The sequence below is a fragment of the Triturus cristatus genome, chromosome 1_1, assembly GCF_964204655.1.
Source record: "Triturus cristatus chromosome 1_1, aTriCri1.1, whole genome shotgun sequence".
In the NCBI taxonomy this organism is placed as follows: domain Eukaryota; kingdom Metazoa; phylum Chordata; class Amphibia; order Caudata; family Salamandridae; genus Triturus; species Triturus cristatus.
The window spans coordinates 1,029,597,683-1,029,621,654 of NC_140579.1; the positions used below are offsets into that span (position 1 = coordinate 1,029,597,683).

General features: G+C 44.3%; 1 long non-coding RNA gene across 1 annotated transcript in view; it reads left to right on the forward strand.

Annotated features, from left to right (window-relative positions):
* The window catches only part of LOC146871483 (uncharacterized), a 56,871-nt gene extending 33,636 nt beyond the window's left edge, over window positions 1-23,235 (forward strand). Inside the window, exon 3 of the long non-coding RNA XR_014959563.1 lies at window positions 22,587-23,235. This is a non-coding gene — a long non-coding RNA (uncharacterized LOC146871483). The remainder of the gene's footprint in view (window positions 1-22,586) is intronic.
* The last annotated feature ends 737 nt before the right edge of the window (window positions 23,236-23,972 follow it).

The window sequence follows — 23,972 nt, forward strand, 5'->3', positions numbered from 1 at the left end:
TGGCACGAGCAGACAGGCTTATCTCAGAGGTAGGTTGTAAAGCATTTGTGCACACATACTGTAAGACAGTGAAAACACCACAAATGGACACCAGTTTAGACAAATAAGTAATCTTTATATAAACCAAACAAGACCAAAACGACGAAAATCCAACATACAATAACCAAATTTGACCTTTAGAACGTAAAAGCAGTTCTGTCCACAGCAAACTATAGATGCAACACTTTCAACAAAAAGTACCTTGGATGAGTCAAAATCATAAACAAAAACAACCGCAGGGAAGGTGATGCGTTCCTTACTCCAGTGGAGGTGATGCGTTGGTTCCTTACTTCCACGCAGGGGAGGTGATGCGTAATTTTCTTACTAAAGAGGAGGTGATGCATCAGTTTCTTAATGTGCGGGGAGGTAATGCGTGGGCTTCTTACTGCGACTCCAGCATGGTTGTAGACTTGCCACCCCAGTGCGATGGGTGGGGATTCGGGGATGTGTCATTTCTCGATGCAGTGGCAGCAACGGTGCTGCATTGATCTCTCCAGCCGGGGTTCCATGATGCGTTGGTTCTTGCAGTTGCATAACAGGGCCTGCATCTGAATCGGTGTGGTGATCTCTGACTTCGGAGAGCAGTGCATGAGATTCAGCGTGCTACGATTTCTCCAGACACAGGCAGGTGCTGCGTCAGTTTCTTCAGTGGCACAGCGGCGATGCATCGTAAATGGGTGCGGATGCATCACACTTCTTTAGTTGCTTCTCTTTTCCCAGCTCCCAGCAGCAGGAACAAACTCCAGAGGCTCAACACAGGAACGGGCACCTCTTGGCAGGTCAGAACTCCCTGCAAGAAAGTTCATGGGAGCGGGTGGTGATGTCTTTGTGCCCCTCAGTCTTCAGAACAGGAAGCAAGCTCTACTTCAAGTCCTTGGAGATCTCCTTCAAGCAGGATACACAGCACACAGCAACATCTTTGTACGCTCCTTGGCAGAAACAGTCACTACAGGCCTACCCCAAACAGCACACAGCAAAGGGGTAGTACTTTTCCTTCAGCTTTCCCAGCTTTTCTCCTTGGCAGAGGTTTCTCTTGAGACCAGAAGTATTCTAAAGTTCTGGGGTCGGGCCCCAATATTTATATTCCATTTCTCTTTGTTTTCTTGTTGCAGAGAGGCTCTGTACTCAGTTAATACCAGTTCTGTCCTCCCTGGCCCAGCTTCCCAGCAGGAGGTGGAGACAGCATTGTGTAAGGCAGACCAGGCCCTTTCAGGTGCAAGGGAATCTCCTACTCCTACTCTAAATGCAGCCCAGGTCTATTCAGTCCAGCCCTGACTCATCCAGGAAAGGCAAGACACACCTAAACCACCGCAGTGGCTGTCTACAGTGAATTCACATCCCCAGCCCCTGTCACTCAAAATTCAAACTGATAACCCACAAACCAGCAGAGGCACAAAGGATGGCTAAGCAAGAAAATATCCACTTTCTAAAAGTAGTATTTTCAAACACACAATTTAACAAGCATTTGCAATGCAATCGGTCTCACCTTTGCAAGAGGTAGAGTTCTTTCGTTGTAAATAACAATGTCTTTTACTCATGTGTGTTTGGTTTGAAGAGGAGCGGATGTATGTGGTTTGGAGTGAAAATATGTGGCTTGAATCTGAATTGCTATGGTTGTGGAATTGTGTGTGGTAAAACTGTGTGGTGTGTAGTGGAATTATGTGGGATGGTGAATAGATTGGGGTGAGAACTGCGCTGAACAGATTGAAAGGAAGATAGAGAGGGATATGTAGTTAGTACACAAAGTTGTGAATGAACTACAGACAGAGGAGCAGAAAGAGTGTGAGAGAAAGAGAGATAGAAGTGGAGAGCAAGCCAGAGACATATTTGTTAGGATTGGAACTGTGTGACGTTGGGTAACATTACGCTTATTGGAATAATGTTTCATGGTGTGTAGCACATTTATGTATTTGCTGGGTTTTGACATAGAATGTATTTATATGGGGTGCTTTTATGTTGTATTGAGTAGAGTGTAATTATGTGAAGTGTAATTATGTGGCACTAAGTGGTACTATGTGGAGTGTAATTATATTGTGTGGTTTAGAATTGTGTGGCTTTGAATTGTGTTTGGTTGTCAAATTATGTGGGGTGGTTTGGAGTGGTATTATGTGGCATGGTGTAAAGTAAAGTTATTAGGTGGGAAATTATGTGACGTGTTGCATATTCAAATGTATTTTCTGAAGTGCAATTATGTGTTTTAGAATTTAGTGGAGATTTTCTGTAGGACCGTAGCATGTTTACAGTAAGGTGGATTTTTGTGCCTTCTGTTTGAGGCTCTCTTTTAGTTACCTTCCTGAGTCACCTCCCTAGTTATCTTTATGCTACAGCTTTACAGATATTCAACACTGGTCTATGGTGCATTACGGGTGTAGCATGGGCAGTGAGATTCGGGCCCATGCATCATAACTTTGCAGAGGCAGTTCTCAACTTTCCTGCGTGTATTTTATTGACCACAGAAACAGAAAAGGCAAAATCATAATCAGTTTTAAAATATAGAAACCTATCCTCTCTGAGTGAAATAAATCACAAACCATAGCACCAGGAAAGTAGAGGCCTTGTGAGAGAGACTGAAGCAAGTGTGCACACCAACACAGACAGGGCAACAGCTGTAAGCATACAACTATGCAGTTTGGATGGCAAACTGTTCCAAAGCTTGGCTGTAAGAACTGTGAATGATCTTCTTCAGAGGTGTGTCCTCAATAACTTAGGAATCTGCATCAGGCGGAGGTTAGTAGACCTTTATAGTCTCTCCTGTGTATATGGTGTCAATGTTCTGCAGGGCAAGTGCAGAACTTGTAAACCCTGTCTGTGATGAGATGGAGTGAGATGGTCACCCTCTGGTATTTTCTGAAAAAATCTAGACACACCGGTTGCACTAGGTCATAACTTGGACAGTGTAAAGACATTTGATACCCTGAAAACATGATTCAGTAAATACAGAGATGTAAAGTTCCTTCTGTGTCTTAGATATATAGAAATCATAAGCCCATCATGTTAGCTTACTGAAGCGGTGTAGCCATGAACCTCCCTGCCCTCAGAGGAAAGGGGTGCATGCCCACAGCCTCAAGATGCTTTCGTACCCCGGTACTTGAAATTCAAAGATGCCATCCAATGTGACCCATCACCTTGGAATCTCCTTTGCCTCAGTAATTATCTGAAAAGCAGAATTACTGATAATAATTATCAAATATTGGCATTGTTGTATTCAATCCAGGGAAGACAAGTTATGTAGAAAAAGGGTTCACTGTAATCCAGCACAGTACAAACGCCTGCTCTGGACAAATGCTCCAGAGAAAAACCAAGTTGGACTGTAGAACCATTACAGGAAAAGCACATTGAATAGAAATAATTCGGAAGAAGGGAATTAAAGAAACAGTGTAAATATAATAAAGAATGTAACACATCCCTTCCCTTAACACAAAAGCATTAAATATAGTATTTAATTTTAACAGGAGGTTTAGCACCTCTTCCATCTGTTTTCACACAGTAAGCAACAGAGTCAGAACCAATGGGAGTGTCGTCAAAATAGCCACGGTTGACATCGTTGAGAGTAGTGTGACATTTAACAACACGTCTTATGTACCACACCTTGCCATCTTGAGTTACAAGCAACACTATTAAAATTAATGGCAGGACCAAACTTGGAAGTTCCTTTCGTTCCGAGACCAGGTTTGCGTATTCTCACCCAATCTCCTACAACAAAGGTGGGAACTCTCACTTTCATTTTAGCATAATAAAAGTGTTTTATCTTATCCTGTTTTTGTTGGACTCTAGAAAAATCATTTTGCACATCATTATTCACATCACCCTCAACCATTTGCTTCTTTATCCACCAAGGACAGAGTTTGGATGTAGGATCTCTCCTTCTCAAAAGTCGGAATGGGATGACTCCAGTAACAGAATGAGGAGTAATGCGATACATCCAAAGTCTTTCTCTCAGCACAACTTTCCACTCTTTACCTGATTTCTTGGCCAATTCCACACCATCTTTAAGGACACGGTTGAACCTTTCAACCTGGCCATTTCCTTGTGATTTATAAAGAGCAGTAGTACAATGTTAAATGCCACACAAAGTCAGATATTCTTCCATCTCACGGGATTTCAATTGCACACCATTATCTATCATCAGAACTTCAGGACTCCCTTCGCAAGAAAAGATCTCTCTGAAAAACTCTATTATAGTTTGTGAGGTGGCATGAGCGACAAACTTAACCTCTGGCCATTTAGAGTGGTAATCAATAATCACCAAGGCAAAATGAGCTTCTTGTGGTAAGCAATAAAATGGCCCAGAGATATCAAACACACTTTTCTGTCATGGGGATTTGTGCCAAGGCACTGGCTTCAAAGGAGCAGGGAAAGGCCTATCATCTTGTCGCTGTTTACGCTCAGCACATTCTCTGACAGTCCTGTTGACCATCTTGTCCATAGTAGGCCACCAAAAGCTAGACCTCACCAATCTTTTCATTGAAGACATTCCTGGATGCCCTTCATGTGCAAGTTTAAGAATGACATCTCAGGAGGTACACATTTCCCATCTTTGAAAATCAACTCACCTTCCACTTCCAATCCAGTGGATACTTGTAAAAAATACTTCACCTCAGCAGGAACAGTTGTACATTTTGGCCATCCCCTAAGGTTAAAACTTTTAAGTAAATTCCATTTGTCATCTGCAGTCACACTCTTTGGACACATAATCACAAACAGACGCAATCATCTCAAAATCCTCACTTACATCGTTTCCTTCTTTGCCTGGACAGGGTAGCGGGAGAGACAATCGGCTGTAACATTGTGCTTTCCAGGAACATACTCTACACTGAAGCTATATTCTTGTAGTCTAGACATGAGTCTACCTATTCGGGCAGTGGCATTCCATCCTCCACCAGGTGACAAAATCGACACAATAGGTTTGTGATCTGTTTTCACAACACACCTGCTTTCCCATAAAGTAATTGCAAAAGTGCTCAATGCCATACACACAACCTAAACGTTCTCTCTCAATAAGGGAGTATCTTCTTTCCTTATCACTGAGAGTTCTAGAGGCAAAAGCAACACACTACTCCTCTTTGCCACACTTCTGGGATAATACACCACCAAGACCACATAGGCTAGCATCAACTGAAACAAGACACAACTTGTTCATACAAAAAGGTTTCAAGGTGGGAAACTTAACAATCTCATCTTTAATCTGTTGGAAGGTGTCTTGTTGCCTCAGCGTCCAATAAAACAATACTTTGTGTCTGGTAAGTTCTCTGAGTGGTTGCATTTTTGTGGCAAAGTCATTGATGAATTTGCTATAGTATTCACAAAGCCCAGCAAAGGATAAAAGTTTTTCTTTGTTATCAGGAGCTGGGGCTTTCTCAATGGCTTTCACCAGGGACTTTTCACGAACAACACTGTTATATCCTGTGTCTCCTAGTTCCTTGCTCCTCAACCTGTGTGAGTGTGATGTAATAGAATGTTCATGAGTGCATGGTTTGGATGAGTGGTCAGTTGGAATGAGTAGGGCTGAGCAGCAGGATGCTGCTCCCAGTGGAGCATGTACCATCTTACCTGTAACAGAATAAACCTACATATTCTACACTACTTGCGACTAGATTGATTACCTAGAAGGACCTTACTTGGTTTGTAAAAGTGGCGACAATTGGCAAAAGAACCACACGTGAAAAGGCTAAGTAACTGAGGAAACTGCACATGAGCCTAAGAGAAGGTAGCTGAACCTGAAGAGAAAGATGACTGACGCCCTGGATCCCCACCGGTGTCTACTACATCAGAAAGCCTACACATTGGATATTTTGGGCATTGGATCTTGTGTGGCTTGTAATCTGCCAAACCACATTCAGCCTACTTAATTCATGATCCGATGCTTGGGACCTGCATAGCTTACACGCAGCCTTATGAATTGAAGTTATGTCAGACTTGTGTGGCTTGAAGACAGCCAGCCTACAATCAGCTTACACAGTAGAAAATGTGTTGTGTGACCTTATGCTTGAAACCTGCAGTTTACAGACAGCTTACAGATTTGGAGTATTGGAGCATTTAATATTACAAGTTTGAAGTCAGACCAGCCGACTGGAAGGTCAGTTAAAGGACTGTATGCAGCTTGATGTTGTCTGCATTTCTAACATTCATTTGGCGAGAACCCACAGCATCTACTTTAATAACCAACCTACAGCCAAGTATTGGAACTGCTTTTTGGTGCTTTGACCTAGTTTGACAACCTTTTACATGGCTCAGGGCAATTACTTTCCGCAATTTTTTTTATTGCTGGTGCTCTTGTACACTCTATTGGACTATGCGGTTATCAGACCCATGAAGTTAACCGTGTATGTCTGCGGTGAACGAATGGCATTTTGGCCATTCGGCAGTGCAACTGAGAGGAGCCGGGGAGTCAGTGAACCGTGCTGAACGAAGTCGGTGTACAAGACAGTGGTGAGCGGTAACGGTCGGAGTGAGGCGGTGACCTAAACCAGTGGAGACAGCAGTGAGCGGTTGGCCCTAACATTGTATCTGGGTGCCGGCCATAGCGTGTGTGTGTTTGTTCAAATACACCTACCGGTATTCTGTTAAGCGGCAGCAACGTTCTCTTGAGGGCGTGTGGTACCACGAGCTGGGCGCTCCTGCCGGTTCCTGTCCGATGTGCGTCATTGTGAGAGACGCGTACTGACAACGTAACACAGTGAGCAAGAACACCGGACATTTCCTTGGTAACCCTACAGCGCTGGTGTCATCAGGCGGCACTGCAACTTAACATAACGCAACGAGCAAGGACGCCGGACGTCGCTTTGGCAACTCCACAGCGCTGCGTTATTGAAGATGGCGGTTCTGCGTGTGGCAAGGGAGGACACAGCTGTTCTTCGGCAAAGTAGTTCTGCAGCAATGAATCGGCACAACGGAATCCGGAACTACACAAGGAGGAAGCAGCCTCCAAAACTTGAACAACGGTGACTACCTTATTTGTTGCTTTTTTTAAATAACGAGGAGCAGGTCTTTTGGTCAAGCGTGTTTGCATTATACTGATTTGCATTGGATGAGGATCAGCTGTGCACTGTATATTTCTGAAGCTGAAGACTGCTAATCAAGGAGGAAAAGATATTTTACCTACACTGTGGCTTTTTGGAACTTTTCAACTGCGAATGGAGTTTAAGATGTACTTCAACTATAGATTAACCCCACATGTGGGGTATGAACTTAAGCACATGGTACAGAGGTGAAGTTATACAAGAGCTATACCCCGAAACGCACCCAGGGGCCTTTCACCTGCCGGAACTGCAGATTCACCAGCATCCAACCCTCCACACCACCAGCCAGAGAACCCAACCACCTCAGCTGCATCCTCCTCAACACCCGCTCCGCTCGCAAGCACGCCATCGAACTCTGGGACCTCCTAGACTCCACCGCCCCCGACGTCGCCTTCCTGACGGAGACCTGGATGAACGCCACCTCAGCACCAGACATCGCCATAGCCATCCCACAGGGCTACAAGATCTCCCGCAGAGACCGCACCAACGGAGTGGGAAGAGGAATCGCCATCATCCACAAAGACTCCATCAAAATCTCAACGAACACCGATGACACCCTCACCACCGCCGAGCACATGCACTTCCAGATCCACACCGACCCCAACACCACCCTCAGAGGAACTCTCATCTACAGACCTCCCGGACCCCGCCCACAGTTCAGTGACACCGTCGCCGACCTCATCAGCACCCACGCCCTCGCTTCCACGGACTACATCCTCCTCGGGGACCTGAACTTCCACCTCGAGAACAACAACGACGCCAACTCCACTGCCCTGATCGACAACCTCGCCAACCTCGGACTCAAACAGCTCGTAACGACACCTACTCATGCCGCTGGACACACAATCGACCCCATCTTCTCCGCAAGCCCCCACGTCTCCTTCAACCACACCACCGAACCACACTGGACCGACCACAGATGCGTCCACTTCACCTTCAGAAAACCCACCACCGCACCCAACTGCTACCACGCCGCTGCTGGGGCAAGGTCACCGAGGACCAACTGACTACCGCCCTTGACCTGAGACCACCCACCGACCCCACCGACCCAGACACCGCCGTGACCAACCTCACTCAGTGGATCAATGACTGCGCCAACACCCTCGCCCCTCTCAAGACCTCAACAACCAACCACACCAACAAGAAAGCCGCCTGTTCACCGAGGACCTCCGGATCTCCAAGCACACCTGTCGGAAGCTGGAGAAGAAATGCCTCCACGACCAAACACCAGACAACCACACAGCCCTCGAGCGCCACCCGCAGACACCACCAACTCATCAGGACCACCAAGAAGACCGCCTTCAAGGACCGCCTAGACAACAACGCACACAACACCAAAGAGCTCTTCAGCATCATGAAAGAACTCTCCAACCCCAGCTCCAACACCAACGACATCCCGCCATCTCAAGACCTGTGCGACTCCCTGGCCACCTTCTTCCACCGCAAGATCACCGACATCCACAACAGCTTCAACTCCGACCCCCCCCCCCCCCGCACCCACCACCGAATCCACCACCCCTGCGACTACCACTCGCACCAGTCGCCTGACCGTCTGGTCCAGCGTCAGCGACGAAGACACCATCAAAACCTTGAACTCCATCCACTCCGGATCCCCATCGGACCCCTGCCCTCACCACGTCTTCAACAAAGCCAGCGCAACCATCGCGCCCCACCTCCGGAAAACAATCAACTGTTCCTTCGAGACAGCAACCTTCCCAGAAAGCTGGAAGCACGCCGAGATCAACGCCCTTTTGAAGACGCCCAAGGCGGACCCCAAGGACCTCAAGAACTTCCGGCCCATCTCCCTGCTCCCTTTCCCGGCAAAAGTGACCGAGAAGATTGTCAACAAACAGCTGACCCGCTACCTCGAAGTTAACAACATCCTGGACCCTTCCCAATCCGGTTTTCGCAGCAACCACAGCACCGAGACCGCCCTCATCGCCGCCACTGACGACATCCGGACCCCGATGGACAAAGGAGAAACAGCCGCCCTCATCCCCCTGGACCTATCAGCAGCCTTTGACACGGTCTGCCACCACTCCCTATCAGCACGGCTCCATGACGCCGGTATCCAAGAGAAGGCCCTGGCCTGGACCACATCCTTCCTCTCCGGCAGAACCCAGAGCGTCCGCCTCCCACTCTTCCGCTCCAAAACCACTGAGATCATCTGCGGCGTCCCACAGGGATCCTCCCTCAGCCCGCCGCTGTTCAATATCTACATGGCCCCCCTCGCCCACGTCGCATGACAACACAACCTCAACATCATCTCCTACGCCGACGACACCCAGCTGATCATATCCCTCACCGAAGATCCCCACACCGCCAAAGCTAACCTCCACAGAGGAATGAAGGCCGTAGCTGACTGGATGAAGGACAGCAGACTGAAGCTGGACTCAGAGAAGACAGAGGTCCTCATTCTCGCACCCACCCCATCAGCCTGGGACGACTCTTGGTGGCCCACGTCACCAGGCACAGCCCCGGAACCCACGGACCACGCACGCAACCTGGGGGTCATTCTCGACTCCACTCTCTCCATGACCAGGCAAGTCAACGCCGTCTCCGCGTCCTGCTTCAACACCCTCCGTATGCTCCGCAGGATCTTCAAATGGATCCCCCTTGACACGAGAAAAACCGTTACCCAGGCCCTCATCACCAACAGACTCGACTACGGGAACGCCCTCTACTCAGGAACTACAAACAAGCTCCTGAGACGACTCCAACGCATCCAGAACGCCTCGGCCCGACTCATCCTCGACGTCCCCCGCCGCAGCCACATCACACTCCACCTGAGAGGCCTGCACTGGCTCCCCGTAAACAAAAGGATCACCTTCAAGCTCCTGATCCACGCACACAAAGCACTGCACAACACCGGACCCACCTACCTCAACAACCGACTCAGCTTCCACACCCCCACCCGAAGCCTCCGCTCAGCCAACCTCGCCCTCGCCACAGTCCCTCGCATCCGGCGGCAGATCCTTCTCCTACCTCGACGACAAGACCTGGAACACTCTCCCCACCATCCTACGACAGACCCAGGACCTGCTGGCCTTCAGAAGACTCCTCAAGACCTGGCTCTTCGACCAGTAGCACCCCCCCCCCCCCCCCCTCCCCAGCGCCTTGAGACCCTCTCGGGTATGTAGCGCGCTTTACAAATGCAGTGATTGATTGATTGATTGATTGATTGATTGATTGATTGATTGATTGTGCTATTAGCCAAAGTCAAAGGTGCATTCATTCTTGGTGTTATTTTGGCAGTGGTCTCGGGTGAGAAGTCAATCACCAATCACATGACTGTTATTGGTAGCTACTGTTCATGTGCACTATGTGTATTTCTAATGCTATGCCTATATGTGTGTCATTAAGGTTTCAGTGTATTGATTGTTTACCATGCTTTATAGGTTGTTGTCTGTTCTGGTGGTGATGCACGTGGGAAGTAGTGGGTGTGGTTGCACTTTAGGATGTATGCATATGTTTTTGTTGGTATTACATTTTGAGATTGTTGGATGATAACCTGAGTGAGAGATGGGTTCCTTGTGTGTTGGGTTGGATGATAATCTGAGCGAGCAATGAGTTCCATTATGTTGAACTGTCTTGAGTTGTAAGATACCTATAATTTGCTGCAGTGGGAACATGTGCGTTCCTTTGTCCAGCGTGATGTGCAGTAGTGGAAACATGAGGGTTCCCTGTTCTGCAAGTGAGTATGCTGTAGTGGGAACACGTGCATTCCTTTGTCCAGCGAGATTTGTGCTGTAGTGGGGACAGGTGCGTTCCATTGTCCAGCGAGATGTGTGCTGAAGTGGGGACATTTGCATTCCTTAGTCCAGATAAGCTTTTGTACTGGAGTGTAGGCAGTAGTAGGGGTGCATGAGTTCCTCTGTCCTGCAATGTGTGAGGTGATCTATGTACTAATGTATATTGCTTTAAATATATTTATATATCTGGTGTACTCTTTCGGGAGCAGAAGATGTATAGTAAGTGATCTTTATTTAAATTTAATTTTATGTCACCTTTTTTCCTTTTCAACTCAAGGAGTGTAATGATTCATGCATTGTGACGTAATCTTATGTCTTATTCTTTAAAAATTCTAGGAATGCTAAGATTCATGCAATGTGATCTTATGGAACCTATTTTAACTATTTATTTATACTACTTAAGGAATGGTATAATTCATGGAATGTAATGTGATCTTTGCTTGTGATTTAGGATTGGTTGCTTACATGTACAGGAGGCGTGAGTGTGTATTTTTCTTTACCTTGCTTCTTGTCGTTTTATTGTTTCCTGAAGGAAGGAGATGTGTTTTATCCTGTGTCTCCTAGATCCTTGCTGCTCAGCCTTTGTGAGTGTGATGTCATGAGTGCATGGTTTGGATGAGTGGTCAGTTGGAATGAGTGGGGCTGAGCAGCAGGATGCTGCTCCTGGTGGATCATGTACCATCTTACCTTTGACTGACTATTAGCCCGTGTACTGCTGCTCGTGAGGATCCCGGTCGCGGGTGTTGAAGCCCGCCAACGCCGCACCAGGAGGTGCTTGCCGCCGCTGTTTGTTTGCTGCCCCAACCATCCCCATTGCCCTTGGAACCACATTGCCCAGGGTGCATCACGGTCAGCCACAGCTGTTCCAGGAACCGCTGACGAGGGGGAGGCACCGGTCCACCTCAGCGCATAAAGCGCAGCCTTTCCCCCCGCAGCGTGGGTCCCTTTGACTGACTATTAGCCCGTGTATGGCGGGACGTGCCAGGCGAAGCCCGGGCCAAGGCCGGGCCTGTCTGAGCCCATCAGACACAGGAGGAGACTGGACTGGGCCATTTTATTGACAATTTAACCTGTGTAAGCTGTTCTTTGCTTTTCTGTTGTTGGTATCATCTTTGTATAAGCATCTGTCGTCACACTTTTGTTGTCTATACAGCGTGGGGGTAATGAGTATAAACAAGCGTAGGGGAGGAGGGTGGCCCGGTGTTGCGGGCACACTAGATGCGTTTCTGTCGCAGGCTGAATCAGTTTTAACACACGAGATTCAGCTGACAGAAAGAAGAATCTCTCTAGAGCCTCAGAGTCTCTCTAGTGGAACCATACCAATTGTATCACCTTCAGTTTCTGAACAAACGGATGTTACTGACTGCCCCCCTCAACCGAGGCAATCCCCCCCTGGAGTGTCAGCATAATGAGCCCCCTATGCTAGATTGTTCAGCTAGTACTCTTTCTGCTCTAAGTAACCCCATTGCCAGTATATTAACCCAACAGTTAAGGAGTTCTGTAGCGGTAGGGGGTGCACATAATCAGAAAAAAAGGCAAGCATGCGCCCTTCCTAAATCAACGCAACAGGCATCCAAAATGGTGAAAAGGAAGTATGTGCCCTATGGGTGCGAGGGAGGCTCGAATGAAGTGATAATTTCTGATGCTCAGGGATTATGTAGATCCAGTAATGTAAGTAGTACTAACGAGACCGAGTTCCTAAATAGGATTGAGGAAAAACGTATGGCCCTCTTAGATCCGCTAATAGTAAAACTGGCCAGTATAGATAAGAGACTAGCCTCAATGGAGTGGTATCTATTTAGAGCACCCCATCCCCCCAGTAGACCGGGACAAGGACAAGTGGGTATGGTAGAGTCCAGACAGGAGAGGATTGATGATAACAGACCTTCCACAAATGCAGCTATCCCAACTCCCCATGTTGAGGAAAGGGCGCCAATGACCAACCCCTTAGTACCTTTAACTTCATATACTAATACAGCCCATAGAGGGAGTTTAGCTGGTCTGCGGGCTCCTATGCAACTACAGGGGGGACACGTGAATGCTTGAATGTCCTTGCATCTCCCATCTGAAGCAACACCCTATGCAGTTGTATTGACAAATGTACCACTGCTCTCTTCTAACACACAGGAGCATTGGTCATCGCTTAAGAACAAGGCCCTTCATCTGTTAAGTACTAGATTAGGGTAGGGAACGCACTATTTAGTGAATTTAAAATGGTGCGAAGGAAAGGAATGGGTGTCGACACCAAGACTAGGGAGAATGAGTCTGATCAGGACCCAGAATACTCCCAGTTAAAACCGGGCAGCACCACACTAGCTAAATGAGACTTTTTATTCAATGCTGTGTGGCTGTCCCCTTAAAAACCGACATGTTTCGTTGCCTGTATGGATTGGCGGCAACTTCTTCAGGGCTAGGGTCGACTAGCCTCTCTGCTTTGCTTCTGCTGACCAGAATGATATCTGTCAGCACCGTAAGGGTTGCTCACTTACAGCATACCTAACCCCACGGGACTCAAGGGTCTATGCTACCTCAGATACTTCTGGATTGCTTGACCGCAACCTGCGGATTCATATATCTCATCAGTGTCGCGTTATGTGTTCTGTTAAGCCTCCATCCTAAGGGGACAGCCACACAGCATTGAATAAAAAGTCTCATTTAGCTAGTGTGGTGCTGCCCGGTTTTAACTGGGAGTATTCTGGGTCCTGATCAGACTCATTCTCCCTAGTCTTAGGGTCGACACCCATTCCTTTCCTTCCCCCTTTTTTTGCACATAGACACAGTTTATATTATTAGTTTATTTTCACAGTAGGTACTAGAGAAGACGCTAGACCTGTTGTGTCACTTTTCAGTTTTCACTGGGGACGGCAGTTACCGACGATGAGAAGGTGAGGTAACGGACGAGTACCTGTCCGCTTACACCTCGTGGGGGTTACGTCCGTGAGGTATTGCCGCCCTCATTTTTTCTGCACTTTTCCTTTGTGGCGTTGAAACGGACATCAATCTCTGATGGTGCGGTGGATTGCGAGACTGCTGTTTCCTTCTTTTTTCCGCCTTCACTCTTTTCTCTCCACACATGGTGGTGGGGGGATACATAGGTTTCTAGGGGAACTTTCTGTCAAATTTACCTAGTTCACAGGCATTTTTATAGCCCGAGACAATAGAACCCTGTAGTATCTGACTTTTAGTAAAAACGGCTAATAGGTAACAAACTGTACAATAGCCCACACGTCGAGTCAAAAATATTGATTGTTCTCTAGGCTTAAAAATTAAGATTGGTATACGAGGCAGGTCCTTTGTTGTGTATATGATATTGAGTGGGGGGCGACCTGCCTTTTAGACCCCCTTGGCTCCATTTTGTAAATGACTTGAAGTATTCTCTTCCCTAGAGGATATTGATTGACTCGAACGCAAATTATGTGCCATTAATCACACAGTGCCTACGGCCACCTGTATATCAGCTATGCCCAATAACAGTGTATTTTCACTAACATCATTAAATGAAAACAGACTGGATAGATCCCTGGGTAACATTACGGTGTGTGAAGAAGGGGATTGCGGCTTATTACATCGGAATATTACGACAGGTGAGGGGGTTCTAGGGATTGTTCATGAACGCCAATTGGGGCCCTCGGTGTGTGAAGTACACAAGTCTCATTTTGGCCCTGTTTTGAAACTAGTTTCCTGGAATGTAGCAGGGTTATGTTCTAAGATAACCCCAGTGGACTGGGCTACTTTTATTGAAGGTCATGATATAATGACCTTCCAGGAAACTTGGGCATTGGACCACGTTTATTGCCAGGGTTTTATAAATTTCTCCAAACCGGCTCAAGGAGGATTGAGGGGAAGACCTGTGGGGGGATTAACAACTTGGATAAGGCAGTCCGATTGTTATAGGGTGGATGAACTGTTTATTGATTGCAGGGACATTCTAATAATTAGAATACAGATGTTAGATGTCCCTGTAATGTCTATGCTAGGGGTATGCAAGGTGGGAAAGCCTCCCCCACTGTGGCTCTCCTAGATATGTTTTTAAATGATTATAAGGGTGTAAGCAATAAGATAATAGCTGGAGATTTTAATTGCTCTTTTGAGCCCCTTGATGATAATGATGTCAACCTCAGTTATGAGGAGGATGCCCTGTGGAATATACCACATTTGGATATTCCTCCTTTTAAAAAATGGACTGGGGCAGCCCTGCAGTTAAGTGTTTTGCTTGGAACAAGGGGTAAGGGCTGTAAATGGAAAATCACTTTCGGATAGGCAGGGCTCACATACCTTTAATAATGGGTTGTGAAGAAGTCGCATTGACTTTATTTTCCTTAATAAGGAATTTTGGCCCTCCCTATTAGATATGGTAGTTTGGGAGCGGGCTGAGAGCGATCACAGTCCATTAGTGCTCTCTATGCAGCTCAAAGGTATTCCCATTATCGATAAGCAGGTGCCGGGATCTGCTTATGTTGAAGTTTACACAATGAATGACGCAAGGAGGGTTAAATGGACGAAAGTTATTAAAAATGTAGATTACATCAGATGAGGGAGCTAGTGACGAATGCATTAGCTACTCTCCAAATTTGTGCCACTCAAGAGGAGATGATCTTAAAGGTGGTACGGGTCCACAGTGAATTGTTTTGTAAGTTAAAAGGTTTTTTTTACCAACTCGGGCAATCAACTTAAAAGCCGCTCTGGCGTTAAGGCTGCCACCTGGTACGGCGAATCATGTAGAGATGCATATAGTCTTTTAGTTAGGGCTATAAGATCTAAAAACCGGGAGGATATAAGAAAGGCTAGGGAGGGGTATAAGTTGGCCCAATTGAAAGCGAATGGGAATGGGAATGGGATGACCAATATTGGGTGGAGCTGCTTAAGGCTTGTACAGGGAGAAGCATGGCTGCTTTTTGGCATCTTGTGAAATGGAGCAGGGGAAATTCGAATCGGGTGCCAGGAAACCATGTACCTCCCACACACTGGGTATCCTATTTTAAGACCCAGTTTGCAATTACAAACCTCTCCCAGGAAATATTTGAACTGCCACCTTCTGAATCCTTTTTGAATTTTACCAAAAAGAGGTGGAAACAGCACTTAAATCAGTCCCAAGAGGCAGGGCACCTGGGTTAGACGGTATTTCGGCGGATCTGTTCCTTCATGATATAGATATATGGGCATCTTATATCCAGCTCCTTGTGAATGCTATCGCTAGTGGAGCAACTATGCCCGATACATGGTTAGGAGCGGAAATCCTTCCGATTTTTAAGAAAGGTGACCGTTCTAACCCGGGTAATTATAGGCCAATAGGCCTCATTGACTGTATACAGAAAGTTTCTGCTAGAATGGTACTGTGCTGAATCCAAGCCTGGATGGAGGAATTTGATATTTTGTCACCGCTCCAGGCGGGTTTCCGCTCATGTACCAGCACCCTCGATCAGGTTTTTAGGTTTATTTTAGTCTACTGGCGTGTGGTTATTTTAGGTGGGGGCACAATCTATGCTGCATTTGTCAACCTTAAGTCGGCTTTTGATCTTGTTCCCCGTGCCAAAATGTGGAGAACTTTTTTAGAATTAGGCATGCCACTAGAAATTTTAGCTTTTTTAGTTACTCTACATGATGCAATTATGCACAGGTACGTTGGGACACCCAAGGAAGTGTTACGCAAAGGTTTCCAATAGCTAAAGGGGTTCGACAGGGGTGCGTTTTAGCACCAACCCTTTTTTCATTGTATATTAATAAGGTAGACCAGTACTTCCAGAATTTCCCCACTGATGCTCCGACGTTAGCAGGTCTGCAAATCCCCTTACTTATGTTTGCAGATGATACCCTCATACTTTCTAAGACTCAGAAAGGTTTACAGTTAGCTTTGGGGAGATATGAGAAGTTTTGTCATGACCATGATCTCCTAGTGAATGTGGAGAAAACAAAAGGTATGGTCCTACATAAGCATAAGGTGATTAATGGTAGAGTAGAAATGAAGGAAGGTATTCTGGAACAGACCCAGTCTTTTACTTATTTGGGGGTAACAATTGGCAGTAAACTTAGTTGGAATCCTCAGATCAATGTATTAACTCTTAGGCATGCTCAGCTGTCAGGGGCCCTGTTGAAGGAGCAGCAATTTTCATATACCAAACCTGTCGCTCCAGTTTTAAAAATGTATAATACAAAAATTAGTGCCTCGGTCTTGTATGGGGCCGAATTGTGGGGCTTTGAGAATCTTGCCTCCCTTATAACAGCCAAAAATACATTTTTGAGGGCATTGACTGGTCTCCCTCAGTCAACTCCTTTATTGCCCCTATTTTTAGATCTTGGCTGTTATTCTGTCGAAGATACAGCGCAATTCAGACCAGTAGCATATTGGAGGAGATTATGGGTCACCCCGGAACTGTTCCAGTATGCACAAGCACTTTTGGAAGTTAGGGAGGCTGATAGCATGCATAAAATTCCATGGCTGAGACGAGTAAAAATTACCTTGTCAGAGATGGGAATGAGTAGTTTCTGGCAAAATCCCATGAAAAACTCCTTTCCTTCTAAGAGCCAATACAAGGCCTTAACAGGATCATCTTTATCCAGAGTCTTTTTGGAACATAAACACGAAGTTAAGTATGAAAAGTACTGGGATTTTATTACCTCCAAAAAAGATAGGAAACTGTACCACCAATTTAGGCTGGGATCTCTTCCCACCAATTTATTTGCTAGTAAATGGAATGGTTTGAACCACAGTAATGTTCGTTTTGCCACACTCAGAATGAACCATTGGCACATATTTTATTTGCTTGTCCAGCTTAAAAAGTCCCTTGGTATAGATGGTTAAAGCCTGTCTGTTTGATCTTAGGGATTAGGTCAGGCAGCGAAGCTTTTAGGATTTTAAAAACATCTACGAATGAAATGATTGTGATTGCCATCGCCAAATTTCTAAGCTGGATGTGGGCTATATGTGCTAAAGAGAGGAGGCAATGTTAAACTTACTCTTTTTCGAGTATGTGTTGGGGGCGATCAATTAGATGTATTGTGTTGCATTGACCTTAATGTATTCAATTGGCAGCCTTTATAGGATCTTATGAGTATTACGCAAATTATGGTGGGGGATCTTTTTTAAAGATTTTTTTAGTGAATTGTATTATTTATTGTTTTAAGCACATTCTAACTGTGGACCAGTTATCTTTTCGTTCATCACTTTTTAAAGGAACAATTTTTGCTAAATACTGATGACTATGTAAACCTATAAGAATTGCTAATGTTATATTTTGATGTATTTTGATTCTTTTAACCTGGTTGTAAATGGTATTGTCTTTTATGATATTTTATCGAAATAAAGACTTATTGAATTGAATTGAGTGGTCAGTTGGAATGTAACCTGTAACTTAATAAACCTACATAATCTACACTACTGGCTACTGGATTGATTACCTACAAGGACCTTACTTTGTTTACAAAAACACCATCTCCAGAAAGAGTATGGCGCAGATATTCAACAGATTTGCATAACATCTTGCACTTATTCTCTTTAAGGGTTAGACCATTTGCCTCTAAGCGCTTGCACAATTCCATTACATGTCCGTCCCATATGCTTTTGACAGTTTGAAGAAAATATAAGAATTTTGTCTTGAAATCATCTAACAAAACTGTCTAAATCTTTAAAAATATGGTACATTCCCCTCTGAAAGACAGATGCCGCCGAGGCCAACCCGAAAGGCATTCTTTTATATTGAAACAAACCCTGTAGTGTGAGTAAAGCAGTGAGGTGTTTAGAGCTATCAGTTAAGGCAATTTGATGATACGCAGATCGCAAATAAAATGTGGAAAACACTTTAGCTCCTTCCAACATACAGATAACCTCATTTATGTTAAGTAAGGGGTGGCTGTCCACCACCAAATTAGCATTCAATGCTCTCAAGTCCACACAGAACCTCAAACTTTTGTCAGCTTTCCTCGCTAAAACGATGGGAGAAACCTATTCAGATGATTCTACTTCTTCAATAATGTAATCATCAATGAGACCTTGTAACAGTAACTGAAGATCTTCCCTCATACACACAGGCACACCCCTAAGCTTCTGCTTGACTGGTATAGCCCCCTTTTTAAGTTTATTCACATGGCTGAAGTTATTGAGTATCCCTAATTTCTCAGAAAACACCTTGGGAAAGGAATTCACAACAACACTGGCTTCACTCTTATTGTCCTTACTAGAAGAACTATCTTTAACTTCTCCTTCTGACACTAATAACACAGGATCACAACTTCTGGGCTTGAGAATAATTCCTAAACTCTATTGGTCCTTCCAACCCAGCACATTCACACCCTTGATTGTAACAAAGATTAATATGGGCAAGACATCCCTTGAATTCTATTTCAACATCTTTATACCCTTCCATGTCAATCTTAGAAGCATCAAAAGCCCTAGCAATAATATCCAACTCCCTCAAATCTGTTAAGCTCAGAAAATCCTTGAAACAATCACGGAAGACGTCTTTAGTAATTATCATCCAAGGAGAAATAGAATTAGCCATGAGTTCTATCTCCAAACCCAAAATAAGCACAAGGGACTTCGGTGGTTTAAGGCAAATGGGGCTGTCTCCATCATTGCCAACATGGGTAACAGACAGCTACATCCCACCATTACACTCACTCACTCTGTCATCCACATAATCTTGATTGATATAAGAGACTTTACCTCTTCCAAACCCAACACCTGAAGTTTTGGTATCCCTGCATACAACAGCAAAATGCCCACGACGTCCACACTTCCTACATTCCTTACCCAAAACTGGACACTTAGGAAACGATGCTCCATGGCTAACACTCCCACACCGAGAACAATGAAAATCCTTATCATATTTCTTCAATACCCTTTGTCCACTACCTGAAGGTTTAGATTTTACAGTATCCGGTTTTACAGCACATACATCCTCTTCTATCCCTATGTTGTCCTTGTGTATGGATTTCATCCACTTTTCGATTGTTTCATAGCTTTAGCAGTACTTATGACATCACTCAAGTTGGGAACCCCATAATTCAAAGGTTTTCCTGAATCTTCTTACTTTTTACATGAACAATGATCTGGTCCCTAATCATTTCGTCAGTGATGGGACCATAATTTCAATTCACAGATAATGCGCCTAATGCTGTGAGAAAGTCATCAAATGTCTCACTATCCTCTTGAGCTCTTGTATAAAATGTGTATCTGTTCAAAGCAACACTAGAATAAGGTTTGAATCTGATTTCAATACGAGCTATAGCATCGTCAAAAACATTTCTGTCAACACTACCATCTGCTTTTGGGAGGGTTCTAAAAACAACTTGCCCTTCTGAACCTAAACAATGTAAAAGAATATATTATTTGTTTTCCTTTCCGCAGACAGTCTTTCACCGTCAATGGCCTTGAGGCTAAATTTGTTTTATTCAATCCAGGGAAGACAAGTTATGTAGAAAAAGGGTTTATTGTAATCCAGCACAGTACAAACGACTGCTCTGGACAAATGCTCCAGAGAAAAACAAAGTTGGAATGTAGAACCATTACACCATGGTAACAGAGAACCGGAAAAGCACATTGAATAGAAATAATTCTGAAGAGGGGAATTAAAGAAACAGTGTACATATAATAAAGAATGTAACGGGCAACTCTTCACGTTGCAACTGGCCAGCTCCCTTTCATCTACATATTTGTCACACCACCCAAGCATTTGCAAGCCTATCGTAGGCCAGGTAGCAGGGCTTTAAGGAACACAGTAGACCCACAAATGTGACAATGGCAGTTTGGAGCGAAAGATGTAAATATATATCGTATTTTCGGATAGAACATATTTAAGCTAAGTTGCTAGCATTGTACCGTGCACTGGGTGCCACCTCCCAAGGCTGTTGTAACAAGGAGTTTCCGGTTTATTGCAGGCACAGAAGCCACATTTTCTTTTCCTCTACACTTGCTTGTTTGTGTGTTTTTTGCATGTCGCTTGTACTGTGCTGAAGTGATTCACAAAGAACCAACTTTAGCACTAAGGCAAGTGTCAGCAATGATGTAAAATTTGAATTGATGCAGATAAAAACTGACTCAATTCCTAATTTATCAAGTGGTTTGTGTATTTTACTGGACGGAGATGCGCCCACACATAAATAATTATCAGCATGCTATCTTTCAACATTTTATGGTTATTGAGCATCAGGTTTCCCTTTCTTTTCACAATCACGGGGTCTCCTGACCCTTAGTAAATTGTACACTTCCTAACCTCATCAGTAACATATCCACAAAATGTATGTTTTTGCTAATAAAGAGCATTTTATGAATTATATCGGAGTTTTAGTAAATGAGTGGCTAAGGAAAGGCTTGCACTTGAATCCCTCAAGTTTTAGAACAGATTAAGTAGTGTCCATCCACTCACTGCTAAACAAATTACAGAAAACTGATTGGTTTACCCAGTGTCTCCAGGGTAGTCAAGACTGCCTTTTATTTATTGTAAGTATGAATAAAGTGTGACAATCTCTTTTAGGTGCATTAGGAGTCGGATTAGACTAGAATTTCTCGTCCTATTCAGCCTGAAGAATTTTGCAGGTGTATAGTTAAGAGGTGTAAGAAACTAGCGAGCTGAAATCCTTTCACTCCACCTGTGACCTCACACAGACACTTTCCACCAGAATGTCAGTGGTTTTCTCTCTGGAACACGCAAAAACGGCACAGAATTTGATGTGGGGGTACCAGGCAGGTTTGGAGAGTTTGGTCCTCCCGTAATCACAGCAGTGAGTCTGACACTCTCATAATCAAGGCCTATTTTGATATGTAAAAGATGTATCAACTCAATTTTCTTATGAGATTAATTAGACAAAGTCACATGGCGTTTGCTCATATATATAAGCTCTCTGCTGAATTACAGCTTGCTACTTCTAGCTATCCCTTGAGACACATGGATGCCCCTTAGGGTTGTTTTGAGTTTTATCAAGGTACAAACTCAGAGTACTAGTCCCATAAGACTGTATGCAAGCCAACTGAGCCATGGTCCTAAAAAAGGCCAGTCTTTTAAATGGCGTGGTACTGGCAGGTACTGAGTACCAACACACCTTTATTATGAAAGGGAGTGTACCAGCATTTCTCAGGAGGGATGTAGCAGGTTAGTGGAAGAGGACAGCAGACAGGTACTCTGACACAGAGAGTCCAGCACTTTAACATGTTCATGTCAAGCACTGGAATGGGAGCTGTCAATGGATGATTTTCTGCTGAAAAATAAAATGCAAAAGAAAACTTTCACCTGCGCTTTAGAGACTGTCCTCTTTCTGCTGTTGCTGCGGATGAGTAAAATGATAGACGCTTTTAAAGGACACAGATTAGATATCCGTGTGGTTTATGAAAGGCTGTGATCTTTACATGCAATATATTCTGAACTAAACCCCCATTCAGCGCCGCGTCTAATCACTCATGTTTATGATGGAGCAGGTAAAATGTTTTCTTTATATATACCCAATCCATTTATATATGTTTATATTAAAATGATTAATGATTAATTATAATAATTAATAGTTTGATGTGAAAGAACTAAACCAACCTTATTAACAGAAAGAATACACGTGGGAATGCATTTGCATGGCTAAAATAATAGGTGAACTAAGTTTGTATGCATATTAAAAAGATAAATGTTGCTTGAGTAATGTTATTGTGATTTGCGCTTAAATAAACCAGCATTAACGGCTTTGGATGTTGCATATGGACAGATAAATGCATACACATAAGGGTATTAGCAAGGGAATAACACTGTTTTAATCATTTCCATGTATTAATTACGATTTTTGTGTTTCTTTGCTTAAGTTGACTATTCTGGCCTACCAAAAGATGGCCGCCGACTGAAACCTAACTAAAGTACATTACTTCATCATTTGAACAATGGAGAAAGGCGCCTGCACTGACTTCGTTCGTGTCCCTTGTGTGACCTGTCAGACCATGCCCATGAAGACTACCCTGGGCGAGGTGCCAATGGCCCTGAACATGAAGAAAATGTTACAATTGGGAATATGAACTGTCGAACCCGACCTGTTTTCAACGAACTAATACATTTAGGACCACGGATCATTCTTTCCCATACATTTGCTTTGAGACTTTTCCTGCATGGGAAAATTTGAAAATGTTTCCTGATGTGCCGAGATGTATTTGAATTTAGCCAATCATATTCCTGTGAAATGAGAAATGTAACATTTGATATGTAAATTTTAGTATAAATATTAGTAGACTAGAGAGGGGTAGAGAAGCTGCTGACGGAGAACCGATGATCAGAGATCCTTATGCTGACGGAGAGGACGGTGACATTATATGATAAACAAGAACTCTGACGAATTTACTGAGGACCAGTTCTGACTTAGAAAACGACAATTAGCCAGAATAAGTAAGTATGACAAAAGATGATATTGCATTATTAAGATGTAACCCGCATTTAAATTAGATAAAAGAAAATCATTATTTGAATTAATGTGTCGGGTGATTATTTCATTGAAATGTTTATTGATGAGTTTGAGAGTTAAAGTATCATTGAACTAAATAACAACTAAATGATTCGATCGACCTATTGATGGAGGAATCGTTAGGGTGATTCAAGAGAAGTGGTTTCCTTTATCAAAGAAAGCAGTTTGGTTCGGAACTGATGTCCCTTTGTAGGCACGGATAGTTTGAGAGAATGAATGTTGGTGTTATGGGCCCCACCAGCGTATGATGTGTGTATGTGCGCGTGACTGAGAATTCATTCTGTCCGTGGAAGTAAGGGGAAATTGAGTAACCCGAACTGCACCAGTATTTCTGGTAGCTAGAGATGGTTTTTATTGTTTTGATTTTATGATTTTGCATGTATATAGCTTATCGATTATTGATTGGTATTGATATATGTACTAACACTATATGTTGAAGTCGTATTGAGTTTTATGTTGTCTGAACGGCTTCTGGGATGTAGGAAGTCGGGAATTGGTAACAGTTCCATAGCAGAGCAGAGGTAAGCGCTGCTCTCGGGAAAGACGGGATTGTGGTTGCCCGTAGGTACACAGGAGAAATGTGTGACAATTGACGTTGCACGACGCATTGTCTGGGTTCGATTCGGAAGCATCGCCGAGTGTTACCATTAGTGATATTTTCTGTGTGAGAGAAGTGTGAATGATAGCAAAGGGTTACCTGTGAAATTTTGGTCTTAGGTACCAGGAAACCAATTGGCAT